The following is a 14,416-nucleotide window of genomic DNA, read 5'->3' on the forward strand; positions in this document are numbered from 1 at the left end:
GTGATTTGGAGAATTGTTTACCCAGCATGTGAAATTGTTTTTACTTGATGACCAATGACAGCCACCTGTGTCGAGGCTGTGAGCAGCCACAAGATTTTATTATCATTCTATTCCTTTCCTTTCTATTCCTTCTGATCAAATCCTTTCTTCTATTCTTTTAGTATAGTTTTAATAGATCATTTTCTGTTAATATAAAAATATCATAAAATAATAAATCAGCCTTCTGAAACATGGAGTCAAGATTCTCATCTCTTCCCTCATCCTGGGACCCCTGTGAACACCACCCAGTGGAAGGCACAGCTTGGGCACCAGCTCAGCCCAGGACAACCCTGGATGTTGATATTGCAGTGGAAAAGGGAATATGTGATTTATGTGATAAGGAAATATGTGATTTGCACAAACCCTGATCTGGCACAGGGGAAATTCTGATTATATTGATGCACAGGGTGACCCTTAAGCCAGGCTTCGTGGGCTACAGCAGAATCAGGAATGTGCTGCCTGCCAATAAATATTTATATAAAAATATATAAATAAAAATAAATTTTATCTATATAAAAAATAAATATCTTTAATATCCTAATATATTTATTTTCCTGTTTGTTTTCTTGTTCATTTCCTGCTTCCTCCAACAGGAAGAGCTGCAGTTCCCAGTATTTAATTCTGGGCAGGTTAAATCCCTGGGTGTAATTTCATTATCTTCCCCAGGTCCATGGAGCATGAAGTTAATGGGATCAGAGCTGTTCTGGCTTAGCCAGGCACAAAAATGAGGGGAAATCAACTCATAAAGGTGAATTGGCTGTGGCTGAGCACAAAAGTGACACAAACAGCCTCTTAATTAGCTACAGGGATAATGAAATCACTTGGGCAGGGAAGCATGGACACAGCAGAGAGTCTGTGAATGGTTTGGGATGGAAGAAACCTCAAATCCCATCCAGTCCCACCAGGGACACCTTCACTGGCCCAGGGTGCTCCAAGTTTGTCCTTGGGCACTTCCAGGGATCCAGGGGCAGCCACAGCTGCTCTGGGCACCCTGTGCCAGGGCCTGCCCACCCTCACTGCAAGGAATTTCTTCTCCTTTAAACCCTGTCCCCCTGATTTTTTAAGTTTTTCCTAAGCTTTCTGATGTTTACATTCTTGTAAGGAACTTTCCCACACATTTGGTGTAAATAACTTATTGGGTCGCATTCTTTTATGGAGGAGGAGAAATTTGGTTTGTCCAGTGTCATTGGGGAGGTGGCACTGTCACTTTGGAAATCTGTAAATATTGGAGTCAGAATTAAACTTCCCTCTCTTTTGCCTTAGAAAATCCAGTGTCTGTGTCTTTCTGTTTCGTGTCCTAAAGTGACAAAACCCAGCTTTAAACTGAAAGTTTCAGACTCAGCCCTCCCCTTCAGGCAGAAGCAGTGCAGCCCCATTGCAAAATTTCATTTCATTGCATAAAATTCCATTTCCCTTCATTTCGTTTCAAAAAATTTCATTTCATTTCGTTGCATAAAATTTCATGTCGCTTCATTTCACTTCATTTAGTTCCATTTTAAACGAAAATTTAATTTCATTCCAAGAAATTCCACTTCCCTTCATTCCATGCAGTTTCATTCCATTTCATGAAATAGAATGGCACTTAAAATTTTATTTTCTTTCACTCCACAAAATTTCATTTCATTTCATGAAATTGCTTTTCATTTCATTTCCTTCCATGAAACGAAATGAAATTGCCTGTCAGGAAATGAAATTTTGAAATTCCATTCCATTTCATTCCACAAAATATCCTTGCATTTCATTTCATTCCATGAAGTGAAATGAAATTTCCTTCCTTTCATAAAATGAAATTTCACTTTATTCCGTTGCATTGCACAAAAATTCATTTCAGATAATTCCGTGAAATTTTATTTTAATTTGTTTCATTCCATTCCATGAAATATCCTGTGATCTCCAACACTGTTCCTTGAATAACACTCACACGAATTTCAAGGAAAAGGAATTCTCCAAAAGCTCTCTTCACCTAAAGCTAAACCAGAGGTGACCAAATCCGGGATTGACCAACCCCTTCAGAATCTTCCAGCAGAAATTCAAAGATTTCTCTTAAAAATAAGGGTGATTTTTATGGGTTTTTTTTCAATATTTAGTTTTTAAACCAAATTGTTAATGAACAATTTGTGCTTCCTTCTCCTGCATTGTCAAACTCTGTCCCCACCTCTTCACGGGGTCAGGTTTCAAGGATGCCTCATCTAGAGCATAAAGTTTAAATCTTTATTTTAAAATCATCTTCAAAACATCTGCAAGTGCCCAGGAACCATAAATAATTCTGAATAAGACAGGGAAATACCTGGAAAATGAGGAATTTTGGGCAAAACCCATTGCTAACAGCATTTCAAACCTTGAGCAGAGTCAGCTCTGTGGAATGGTGAATTTCAGGTGCATTTTTAGTAATTTTTCTTTCACACTGCATTTTAAAGAATCAGCTGCCAACGCCAATCATTTCCTTTTGCATAATTCATAAAGTGGCTAATTTAAAATGCAAAAATATTATGAGCAATTTCAGTGCATGTGCTCACAGGGATCTGGTGTTGCAGAGTGAATTTAATTAATTCTTTATTTCTGTAAAACAAACACTTTTCTCAGGGCCAGCCCTGCGTGGGTCTTGTAGGACCTGAAAATCAGATTTGGCTCTGCTCTGTTCTGACTGGGTGGATGGGATTAGGAGCAGAAATTTGTTTTTCCAGAGGTAACAGACCTCAGAGTTCAGCTGGAGATCCAAGCCAGGGAACATCCTCCAAACCAAAGCATTTTTCATAGAATGCTTTTGGGCAATTACAAATAAACAACATTTAAATTTAATTTAGCAAGTTTGCTGTGGGAACTTTTTACAGATGGAGGCCAAAGTTGCTTTTTCAGAAGTAGAAAAAGAAGTTTTGCTCTTTCTGGAGTGCTTCAAGGAGTCACATGTGAGATCTGACATGACAAGGACACGGCACAGGCGCAGAGCAGGGAACTCAGGGTATCACAGAGGCACCTCAGAGCATCAGGAAAAGGAAACAAAGGGGGAAATTACCCCCAAAATACTTTGGGTTATAAAAAGTTATAAGATTATGAAATTGGTAATAAAACTAAGTTATTTTTAAAAATAAATATAGATATAATATATAATATACTATATATATGTATATTATATTAATATATACTATTATCATATAATATTATATATGTAATATTATATATTACATATAAGATTACATATATAATGTGTATATATACATTATATATGTAATATATTGCATATATTGCAATATATATAATAAAAGATATTGTACGTATTATATATTATATATACTATATCATATATATAATAATCACAGATGCAATATAATAGCTATTATATTATATTATATTATATTATATTACATTACATTACATTATATTATATTATATTATATTATATTATATTATATTATATTATATATTATAATATTTCTATAAAATATAGAAATAAAATAAATGTCATATGTGTATTAATAAATTTCTAAAGAAAATAAATAAATAATAAATGAAAATAAATAAAAAATGAAAACATAAGCAACATTTTAAAAATTTAATAAATAAATAGTTATAGTTATTTATAATATAATATAATTTATTTCTATATAAATATATTATAAATATAAATAAGATTATAAATATAATAATAGATATTATATTATATTATATTATATTATATTATATTATATTATATTATATTATATTATATTATATTATATTATATTATTTTAATAGAAAATATTTCTATAAAATATAGAAATAAAATAAATGTCATATGTGTATTAATAAATTTCTAAAGAAAATAAATAAATAATGAAAACAAAAGCAACATTTAAAAATTTAATAAATAAATAAAGTTATTCATAATATATATAATATAATTATATTTATTTATATATAAATATATTATTAATATAAATATACCTATAAACATATGTATGCATATATATATGTGTGTATATATATATATGTATGTATATGTATATATTTTAAAAAATCTAAAAAAACTTAGTTATAAAAACAATGAAGTGCTGCCCTTCCACAGAGCCAGAAACTCCTCCTGGATCCCCTCATGGCTGGGAGGGCTCTGCCTGACCCAGGAGTGACGCCGGCTGGAAAACCTGAAAATTGCAGAAATTTCCTTGCTCGCGGCCGCAGTGGGAACTGCAGGAGTCGAGGGCTCCAATTCCCAGTGGTTATTTGCGGTTTTTTCTAACATTACAGTAAATATTTGGAACATCCAAGGGCTATTTCCATTTCCAAGGCTAAAGCATCAGAGAGCTGTTCCATCCTGTCCCATTTCTGCCGTCGTTGAACATTTCCTGTTGAATTTCTCCCCAAAAATCCCAAAAGCAGCTCAGGAATTTTGTCAGGCAGCAGAAACCACGAGCTCAAATATGTTCTGGAAGCACAGTCCAGGCAGAATTTCCTCTGCAAATTGCAGCCATAAAAAAAAATAAATACTGACCCTGCAATTATGGGAGGGAGGAGAATGATGCTTTTACCTCAGTCAGGAGAGCCAAAGGATATAAAAAATTAATCTGTGTACACCTGAGCAATTTCCTAATTACAGAACCAGGAACTGAAGTCACAATTTATCCTGACTTCCAGATTTTGCAGCTTTCTGTGGAGTATTTTCAGATGCTTTGTTTAAATATATATATTTTATATATATATAAATAATAAATAATTTATATTATATGTATTTATATTTTATTTATTTAAATATAAATTTTTACATATATTAAAAATTAATATCAGCATACTTCAATCTCTGTCCTAAATATCACCCCTGCCTCCCTGATCAATTCACTCTAGAGATTACCTCAGATTTTAAACCCAAAATGTTCCCTCTGTCCCCTATAGCTTACCTCATATCCCCCCACCAAAAAATGTTCATTTCATGCCTTACAGGTTTTATCCCTCAAACTTTCCCTACTTATCCCCAAATGATAACCTCAATTTTACCCCCCAAAATATCACCTCTTAATCTCCTCAATTTTACATCAATGTTTTAATTTTCCCCAGCGCAGGTAACTCAGATTTTATCCTCCAAATGTTCATTTTATCCCTCAAATGTTCATTTTATCCCCAAAATCTTCATTTTATCCCCTAAAATCCGCAATAAACGGGACACAACGCCCCCTTGCAGTACCGAGTTTGGCCACAGGGCGGCAGCACTGAGCTGAGAAAGCCACTGCGCATGCGCTGTTCGCTTTGTTCCATCCCACGTTTAATTACGGGTGGAACGGGAATTCGGCTTTTGGGGGGGATTTTGATTTATTATGATTTGATTTTGTTCGGTTTTTGTTCGGTTCGGAGGGTTTTTGTGGGGTTTATGGGTTTTTTTGGTTGTAGTGCCACTGAGTCATGGGGGGCTGCAGTTTCTCATTTTCACCACGTGGTGGCAGCAGCGACTGAAGTAAAGCCGCCATCACGGACTTCTTTTTCTTACTTTTTATTGTTTTAATTTATAAATACAGAAGTTACATTTGCCCTTTCAAACCCTACGGTTTTATATCCAGAGCTTTCCTATATGGTAAAATCTTGTATATAATACAGCAGACATGGCGTTTTGTTTTGAAGAAAATTTTTACCTATATTAATTTTGTCAATATGTAAATATATATATACGTGTGTGTGTGTGTATGTATGCATGTTTATATTTATTTATTTATATTTATATAAAAATATTTTATATTTATATGTATTTGTCAATATATATAACATATATATTATATATTATATATAATTATATCTATAATATCTACAATTATATATAACAATATATATAATTATATCTATGATATGTATAATTACATATATTCTATTCCATTATGTATATAATTAAACCTACAATATATATAACGGATATATTATAGGTATAATTATATTTTATATATAATATATATGAGATATATATCATATATATGATTATATTATATATATATCATATATATAATTATATTATCTATTTCTCAATACATAAAATATCTTTTTAGTATATTTATTTTGTAAATATATCTATTTTGTCAATATATAAATATATATAAATGTATAAAGATGAGGAACTTTAAAAGTTTTAGTATTTACACATACACACACACTTTCCCAGCGAGTTTTCAGGCATTTTTGAGGCTGTAAACTCCTTTTTTGTGAGGGTCCCCCTGCCCCCATTGATTCCTTACTCATCCTTTCCCTCATGCCACAATGGAGCTGGAAGTTAAGAATGAAAATGTAAAGAGTAAACAGGAAAAACAACCCCAAATCTCAATAATTCACTTTACAGCAAAAATATGTGCCTTTGTTTACATACATCCAGTAAAATATTCCCTCTAGAGAAATCCTGGATTTCCTTTTGCAGTCACTGAACTGGCACAGCTGCAAGCTGATGCCATTAATTTTTTATCTCCAAAATACACAGTTACCCTTCAAGGAGGGATTTTTAAGAAATTATACTTAAAATATTTTTATTTTTAACTTAATAACTAACTACTTATGGCTCTGAATGTGGACTTTTTATCTAATTACACAATACCACTTAAATCTATAAAGAATAGAGGTGAAGAAGGTGAAGAAGGACCAGGTTCTGCCTTAAATATTTATATATATACATATATTACTATATTCTAAAACTTTAAACTTAAGGTTTTCTACTGTGAGGTGCTACACACTTTAATTTAAACTATACACTCATAATCTTAGTTCTGTCATTTAATTTTGGAAGCTTTCTCCACAGCTTTAAGTTAAATGCAGCGTTCTCTTGGGGGTCAGTTCCTGTCAGCACAGAAAGTCTAAAATTCTCAGTAACCAGGGTTCCAACATTTAATCATCTTTTTCTCAAAAGAGAATTTTCCAGCTTCCCATCCCTTAATCCCTTCTGCATCTCTTGGTCCCTCCAGACTCCTTGAAGGGCCATAAATTTCCAATCCCTCATGTCCAATATTCCAACTCCCTTTGGCTTTATTTGAGGCTCGCCGGGGTTAATTTTGGCAAAATTAACGTCTGGCTGATGGGATGGTGAAAGTAAAAACCATTCAGCCAGTGCTGAATGCGCTGGGAGGGTCTCAAAATGCGATTTTTGGGACAGAGAGCGATCCCGGTTCTCCCGAGCATCCCAAATTCGGGATTGCGGGAAGCGCTCGCTGCGCATGCGCGGCGGCCCCGCCCGGCCGGGATCCACCTGGGATTCACCCGGGATTTACCCGGGATTTACCCGGGATTTGGGCCAGGACCGGGAAAACGGCCCCGCCCAGGTGGGTCCGAGCCCGGATGGCGGCATTCCCACGGGAACAGCCCCGGGATGAGCCGGGATCGGGAAGCGCCGGCGGCTGCGGGGGCAGCGGCACCGGGCAGGGCCCGGCCCGGCCGCGGACACGGCGGCGGGAAAGGAGCCTCGGCCCCGAGTCCCTCAGGGAAAGTCAGTCCCAGATCCCTCAGGGAAATTCTGACCCAAATCCCTCGGAGAAATTCGGTCCCAAATCCCGCAGGGAAATTCGGTCCTGAATTCCTTCAGGGAAATTCGGTCCTGAATCCCGCAGGGAAATTCGGTCCTGAATTCCTTCAGGGAAATTCTGACCCAAATCCCTCAGGGAAATTCGGTCCCAAATCCCTCGGTCCCAAATCCCTCAGAGAAATTCTATCCCAAATTCCTCAGGGAAATTCAGTCCTGAATTCCTCAGGGAAATCCCATCCCAAATTCCTCAGGGAAATTCAGTCCCAAATTCCTCAGGGAAATTCGGTCCCAAATCCCTCAGGGAAATTGTGCCCCAAATCCTTCAGGGAAATTCCATCCCAAATCCCTCAGGGAAAATCCAGCCCCAATCCCTCAGAAAAATTTAGTCCCAAACTCCTCAGGAAAATTTGGTCCCCAATCCCTCAGGAAAATTTGGTCCCAAATCCCTCAGGGAAATTCTGCCCCAAATCCCTCAGGAAAATTTGGTCCTGAATCCTGCAGGGAAATTCCATCCCAAATCCCTCAGGGAAACCTTTGTGAAGGTATTTGGGAGCTGGGAAGTGAAAAACATCCACCTCCTGTGGGAGTTGCTCCATGGGAAGTTAATAATTAGTCCTCATTTGCTCTGTAAATGCAATTAAGGCATTTACAAGGGCAGCAGCCTCGGGCCCTGTTGGTGTAGAGCAAATTTGAAGGAAAATGTGGGGGAAAACCCAGTTCAGGGATGAAAGGTGCACCTTACAAAACAGAGATCAGGCAGAGGAGTTTATTCCTGGTTTTGCTTTAATTGCAGCACCAAAATGCTCCACCAAGGCCCCAGGCTGGCGGGAAAAGCTGGAGCCAGTGCTTGCCTCCCCATCCATCCTTCCCACAGTGTCCAGTGCAGGGAGGAATGGATGGCAGCAAGGAGAAATGTGTCTGGGAAACACAGGGTGGGGTGTGAGGGAGCCCAGCACAGCTGCTGGCTTGCCCTGACACCCCCTGGGGGCTCGGCCACCCTTCAGGCACACACGGCTGTCCTAATCCCAGCACAGACCAGTACAGGTGTCCTAATCCCAGTACAGGTGTCCCAATCCCAGTACAGGTGTTCCAATCCCAGTACAGCCCAGTACAGGTGTCCTAATCCCAGTACAGGTGTCCCAATCCCTGTCTACCTTTCCCAATTTCTGTACAGCCCAGTACAGGTGTTCCAATCCCAGTACAGCCCAGTACAGGTGTTCCAATCCCAGTACAGCCCAGTGCAGATGTCCTAATTCCAGTACAGGTGTTCCAATCCCAGTACAGGTGTTCCAATCCCAGTACAGCCCAGTACAGCTGTCCTAATCCCAGTAAAGGTGTCCCAATCCCAGTACAGCCCAGTACAGCTGTCCTAATCCCAGTACAGGTGTTCCAATCCCAGTACAGCCCAGTACAGCTGTCCTAATCCCAGGACAGGTGTCCCAATCCCAGTACAGGTGTCCTAATCCCAGTACAGGTGTTCCAATCCCAGTACAGCCCAGTACAGGTGTCCTATTCCCAGTACAGCTGTCCTAATCCCAGTACAGCCCAGTACAGGTGTCCTAATCCCAGTACAGCTGTTCCAACCCCAGTACAGCCTGGTACAAGTGTCCCAATCCCAGTACAGCCCAGTACAGCTGTCCTAGTCCTAGTACAGCCTGGTACGAGTGTTCCAACCCAGTACAGCCCAGTACAGGTGTCCCAATCCCTGTAGAGTCCAATACAGCTTCCTGACACCTGTAGAGCTGTCCCAGTCCCAGTATAGCCCAGTACAGGTGTCCCTGTCCCTGTCCAGCCCAGTACAGCTTTCCCAGTCCCTGTCCAGCTGTCCCAATCCCAGTCCAGCCCTGTCCCGCTGTCCCTGTCCCTGTCAAGCTTTCCCAATCCCAGTACAGCCCAGTACAGCTGTCCCAACTCTAATACAGCCCAGTACTGGTGTCTCTATCCCTGTCCAGCTGTCCCAATCCCAGTCCAGCCCAGTACAGGTGTCCCAGTCCCAGTCCAGCCCAGTACAGGTGTCCCTGTCCCTGTCCAGCCCAGTAGAGCTCTCCCAGTCCCTGCAGAGACCTCAAGAGCCAGAGCCACCTTGGCACTTCCTGCTGTTCCAGGTGGGACACGCCCCAGGATTTCCTGTGGGACAACTTCTGCCTTCCCTTGCTCCCAGGATGCAGCCACCACTGAGGGGGTGTTCCTGCCTAAAGCTTTAAAAACACAACACAAAAACAGTACAGGAAATACGAAAATGTCACAGTAAGATTGAAACTTTACACTCTGAGGTCACATCCAGGGTAGAAGAGTTGAGGCTGTAGGAGCCATGGAGGACAATTCCAGCACTGGGTGTATCCCAGGATTTTCCCTGCAGCCTCAGTGGTGATTCCCTGCCTGCAGCACGCCCTGCCCATGAACTGTGCAGGTTTTTATGCTGCCCATGAACTGTGCAGGTTTTTATCCTGCCCATGAATGATGCAGGTTTTTATGCTGCCCATGAACTGTGCAGGTTTTTATCCTGCCCATGAATTGTGCAGGTTTTTATGCTGCCCATGAACTGTGCAGGTTTTTATCCTGCCCATGAATTGTGCAGGTTTTTATCCTGCCCATGAATGATGCAGGTTTTTATCCTGCCCATGAATGATGCAGGTTTTTATCCTGCCCATGAATTGTGCAGGTTTTCATGCTGCCCATGAATTGTGCAGGTTTTTATCCTGCCCATGAACTGTGCAGGTTTTTATGCTGCCCATGAATTGTGCAGGTTTTTATGCTGCCCATGAACTGTGCAGGTTTTTATGCTGCCCATGAACTGTGAAGGTTTTTATGCTGCCCATGAACTGTGCAGGTTTTTATCCTGCCCATGAATTGTGCAGGTTTTTATCCTTCCCCTGAACTGTGCAGGTTTTTATCCTGCCCATGAATTGTGCAGGTTTTTATCCTGCCCATGAATGATGCAGGTTTTTATCCTGCCCATGAACTGTGAAGGTTTTTCTGCTGCCCATGAATTGTGCAGGTTTTTATCCTGCCCATGAATGATGCAGGTTTTTATCCTGCCCATGAACTGTGCAGGTTTTTATGCTGCCCATGAACTGTGCAGGTTTTTATCCTGCCCATGAACTGTGAAGGTTTTTATCCTGCCCATGAATGATGCAGGTTTTTATGCTGCCCATGAACTGTGCAGGTTTTTATGCTGCCCATGAACTGTGAAGGTTTTTATGCTGCCCATGAACTGTGCAGGTTTTTATCCTGCCCATGAATTGTGCAGGTTTTTATCCTGCCCATGAACTGTGAAGGTTTTTATGCTGCCCATGAACTGTGCAGGTTTTTATGCTGCCCATAAATGATGCAGGTTTTTATCCTGCCCATGAACTGTGAAGGTTTTTATGCTGCCCATGAACTGTGCAGGTTTTTATCCTGCCCATGAATGATGCAGGTTTTTATCCTGCCCATGAACTGTGAAGGTTTTTATGCTGCCCATGAACTGTGCAGGTTTTTATCCTGCCCATGAATGATGCAGGTTTTTATGCTGCCCATGAACTGTGCAGGTTTTTATGCTGCGCATGAATGATGCAGGTTTTTATGCTGCCCATGAACTGTGCAGGTTTTTATCCCGCCCATGAACTGTGCAGGTTTTTATGATGCCCATGAACTGTGCAGGTTTTTATCCTGCCCATGAATTGTGCAGGTTTTTATCCTGCCCATGAATGATGCAGGTTTTTATGCTGCCCATGAACTGTGAAGGTTTTTATCCTGCCCATGAACTGTGCAGGTTTTTATGCTGCCCATGAACTGTGCAGGTTTTTATCCTGCCCATGAATGATGCAGGTTTTTATGCTGCCCATGAACTGTGCAGGTTTTTATGCTGCCCATGAATTGTGCAGGTTTTTATGCTGCCCATGAATGATGCAGGTTTTTATGCTGCCCATGAATTGTGCAGGTTTTTATCCTGCCCATGAATCATGCAGGTTTTTCTCAGGTTACAGTGTGTGTGTTGACAAGGTGTCAGCCTGGATTCTTAATCAAGATGCCAGGGAAGATGGAGCAGCTGCCCCGTGAGGCTTTGTTAGCCCTGCCCATAATGTGATCACTGAGTTATTACAGTTCACAGAAATCGAATTCTGGCAATTCCAGCCTGTCATTCAAGCACCCTGACAGCCCAGCTTTCCTGGTGGGGTTTGGGTTGGCTGCTTTTCCACAAAATTCCACCTGGGAATTCTGCAGCAGTTTGCCCTTGCTCTGCTGCTCTCTTAAGGTTTCGTTATTTTTACTCATTTTTAGTGATTCAGGATTTAAAAATTACTTTTTTCTAAACTCCTACAATGTTATAGTTCCTCTTCTTTTGTGAAAAAAAAAACCAAGAACCTCTAAAGGTTAAAATGAGTGATTTTAACACTAATATGAAGTGACAATTCTTGCTAAGGTTTGATGATTTTATGTCAATAAAAGCACAAGCCTAAAGCCATTTATTTATGATTGATTATAGCACTGATGAATAGAGTAACAAGTAATATCTTCTATTACATAGGGTCTGGAATAATTTTGTTTTCAGTAGATTGATTTTCTGAGAACTCTTTCTTCTTCTGTTCATCCTGACCTTTTTAAATAAATGCCTTCCTTTCTAAGCTAGGTGGAAAAAACTCTTCACACCAGAGGCCATCCACACTGCACAGCCAGTTTACTCTTTAGTAAACCCTCATTTATGCAGCTTGATTTGTTCTCCACATGAAAATATTCCTGTTTCCCAGGGGTTTGAGGCTTACTCTGAAAATGGCACATTTTAAACCCAATTATCCTCAATCCTCTTTAACCAGTGGCTTTGGTGCTATGTCTTTTTAGACCTGGATATTATTTAATAATTTTTTTTTTATAACAAACTAAGCACATAGGATGATGTACAACTGCAGAACATCCTCAGCAGTCACAAATCAATCACTATAAAGAAATTTCCTTTCTGCCTCTTTCTAGTTCTGCACAATTTGTGTCTCCTTGCATTGAACAAAATGCACATCACCAGCCCTGACACCTGGAGAGTTCTGCTTTATTGAGCAATAACTTAATGTCAAATCAGCTGCCAGAACTCAGAGTTTACCCAATTCTCATGGAATTGTGGAGGATCCCTTGGGATGGACTCTGTCAGTCCACCCAATACCTAAATGAAAATGTCATTTTACCACAGAATTTTTTTAATCACAGAATTCCTCCATTCTCCAGCCTCACTAGAGCTATAAAAGAGATCAAATATTGTCAAATATTATAGAGAGATGCATATAAATCCCATTAATCTTGCTAAGCAGAGATTAATTAAGACATCACAATTTTGAAGAAATGAAATTCAGTTGGTAAGGACCTGATGAGGGATTTGTTTTAACAAAACCACTTTAAAATAAGCATAGTCCTTAATAATTCGCCACTTAATCATGTTCCTCAGTGCCACATCCACACAGATTTTAAATACAGGGCTCTAAAACAGTAAGAACAAATATTGCTCTCATTTTGGGCTCTGCACAGCAATAAATGTAGATGGAGAGTGAGCATCAGCTCTGCATTAATAGTTTGGAAATAAAAATAAGTAGAGTACCAAGAATGAGGTAATTAATTCAAAATGAGGAAAACTCTCTCTGCTTCAGCATCAAAACTAATTTTCCTCTCTGAAACCAATGCTAAGGCCCAGCTCTTGTGGATTCCTGACAGGATGGGTTTTGTTTCCTTGTTTGAGGAGCTCTGGGGGCTTGCAGAGTTCAGTAGCACTGAAGCCTCATCAGGAAAAATTCAGACAGACAAGTCCATTCCCAGATTCAGTGAAGTAATTGAGAAAACTCTGCTGGAAATTGAAAAGCTTCAGGAGAGACACTGATTAAAGTGATATCTGGCAGTTTTGCATTTGACAATCAAATTATAGCAGAGGACTAATCAAAGCAAGATACCTGCATGATCTATATCTGTATTTATAACGTTTTCATCAGTTCTGAAACGTTAATCCCAGTTTGGAAATTCAGGCTGGGATTACTCTTGTTTTGCCTGCACTGACAGGCATCCTAAGGAATCCTAGAAATTCAGATTTTTTTTTTTTCCTGATGATTCTTCAGCCAGATAAAAACTCATCTCTTGCTCTTCCCAAGCCTTACAGAAATTCTTACTCCAGAGTGCTGGAGGCTGTAGGAAATGCAGTATCTTGTCTCCTTGGAGACCATAAAAGAGCTGTTTGTGTGAGCTGAACACACCCCACAAATGTCAGGCCAGAGCCCAACTGTGTAAATCCTTCCTAAAACTTTTATGAATTCTGCTGGGAACAAAACTGCAGGGAAAAAACATTATCCCACTTCATAACAAGAGGCGTGCAGTTATACCATCACTTTTCAATTTTGAAGGATTTCCTGTATCTTCACAAACAGCACTGAATGATTTGCATGGAATTATGAAGAGAGGATTTTTAGAAAAGCTTTTTGCTCATGAAGTAAAAAATACATTTTTGAACAGGAAAATGCTCTTGTGCTTAAGGTTGAAGGGAGATGGGGTGGGCAACAAAAATCAAATTCAAGATCTGTGGAGGAGCTCATCCCAGATGTCTGACACTCAGAAGGACAAAAGTTGGTTCTTCACACCCACCAAATAAAAAAAAAGAAAAAGAAAAAAACAACAACAGCAACAAAGTCAATTTTACCCACAAAGTAAAATTCCTGGATGTGCATGGATTCATTTTCTTGCTGCATCCTGCTGGCCTCCTTTGGCTTTTCCAGCTCCTTGTCTCGTGCTGCTGGGGGTGAAGGCACAGGGGTTTGGGTGCAACCTCCTCCAGTGCAGAATTTGGATTTAGATGTTTGTTAGTTTTTATTTATATTACAGTTTTACAGAGTTTTATAGTACTTTATGTTAACAAATTTAAAATGGAGCTGCATTTTTTTTTCTGTCAGGTTTTTTTAAGGATAAACTAATTTAGTT

This window comes from Agelaius phoeniceus, chromosome 4 (genome assembly GCF_051311805.1).
Source record: "Agelaius phoeniceus isolate bAgePho1 chromosome 4, bAgePho1.hap1, whole genome shotgun sequence".
NCBI classification, from domain to species: Eukaryota; Metazoa; Chordata; class Aves; order Passeriformes; family Icteridae; genus Agelaius; species Agelaius phoeniceus.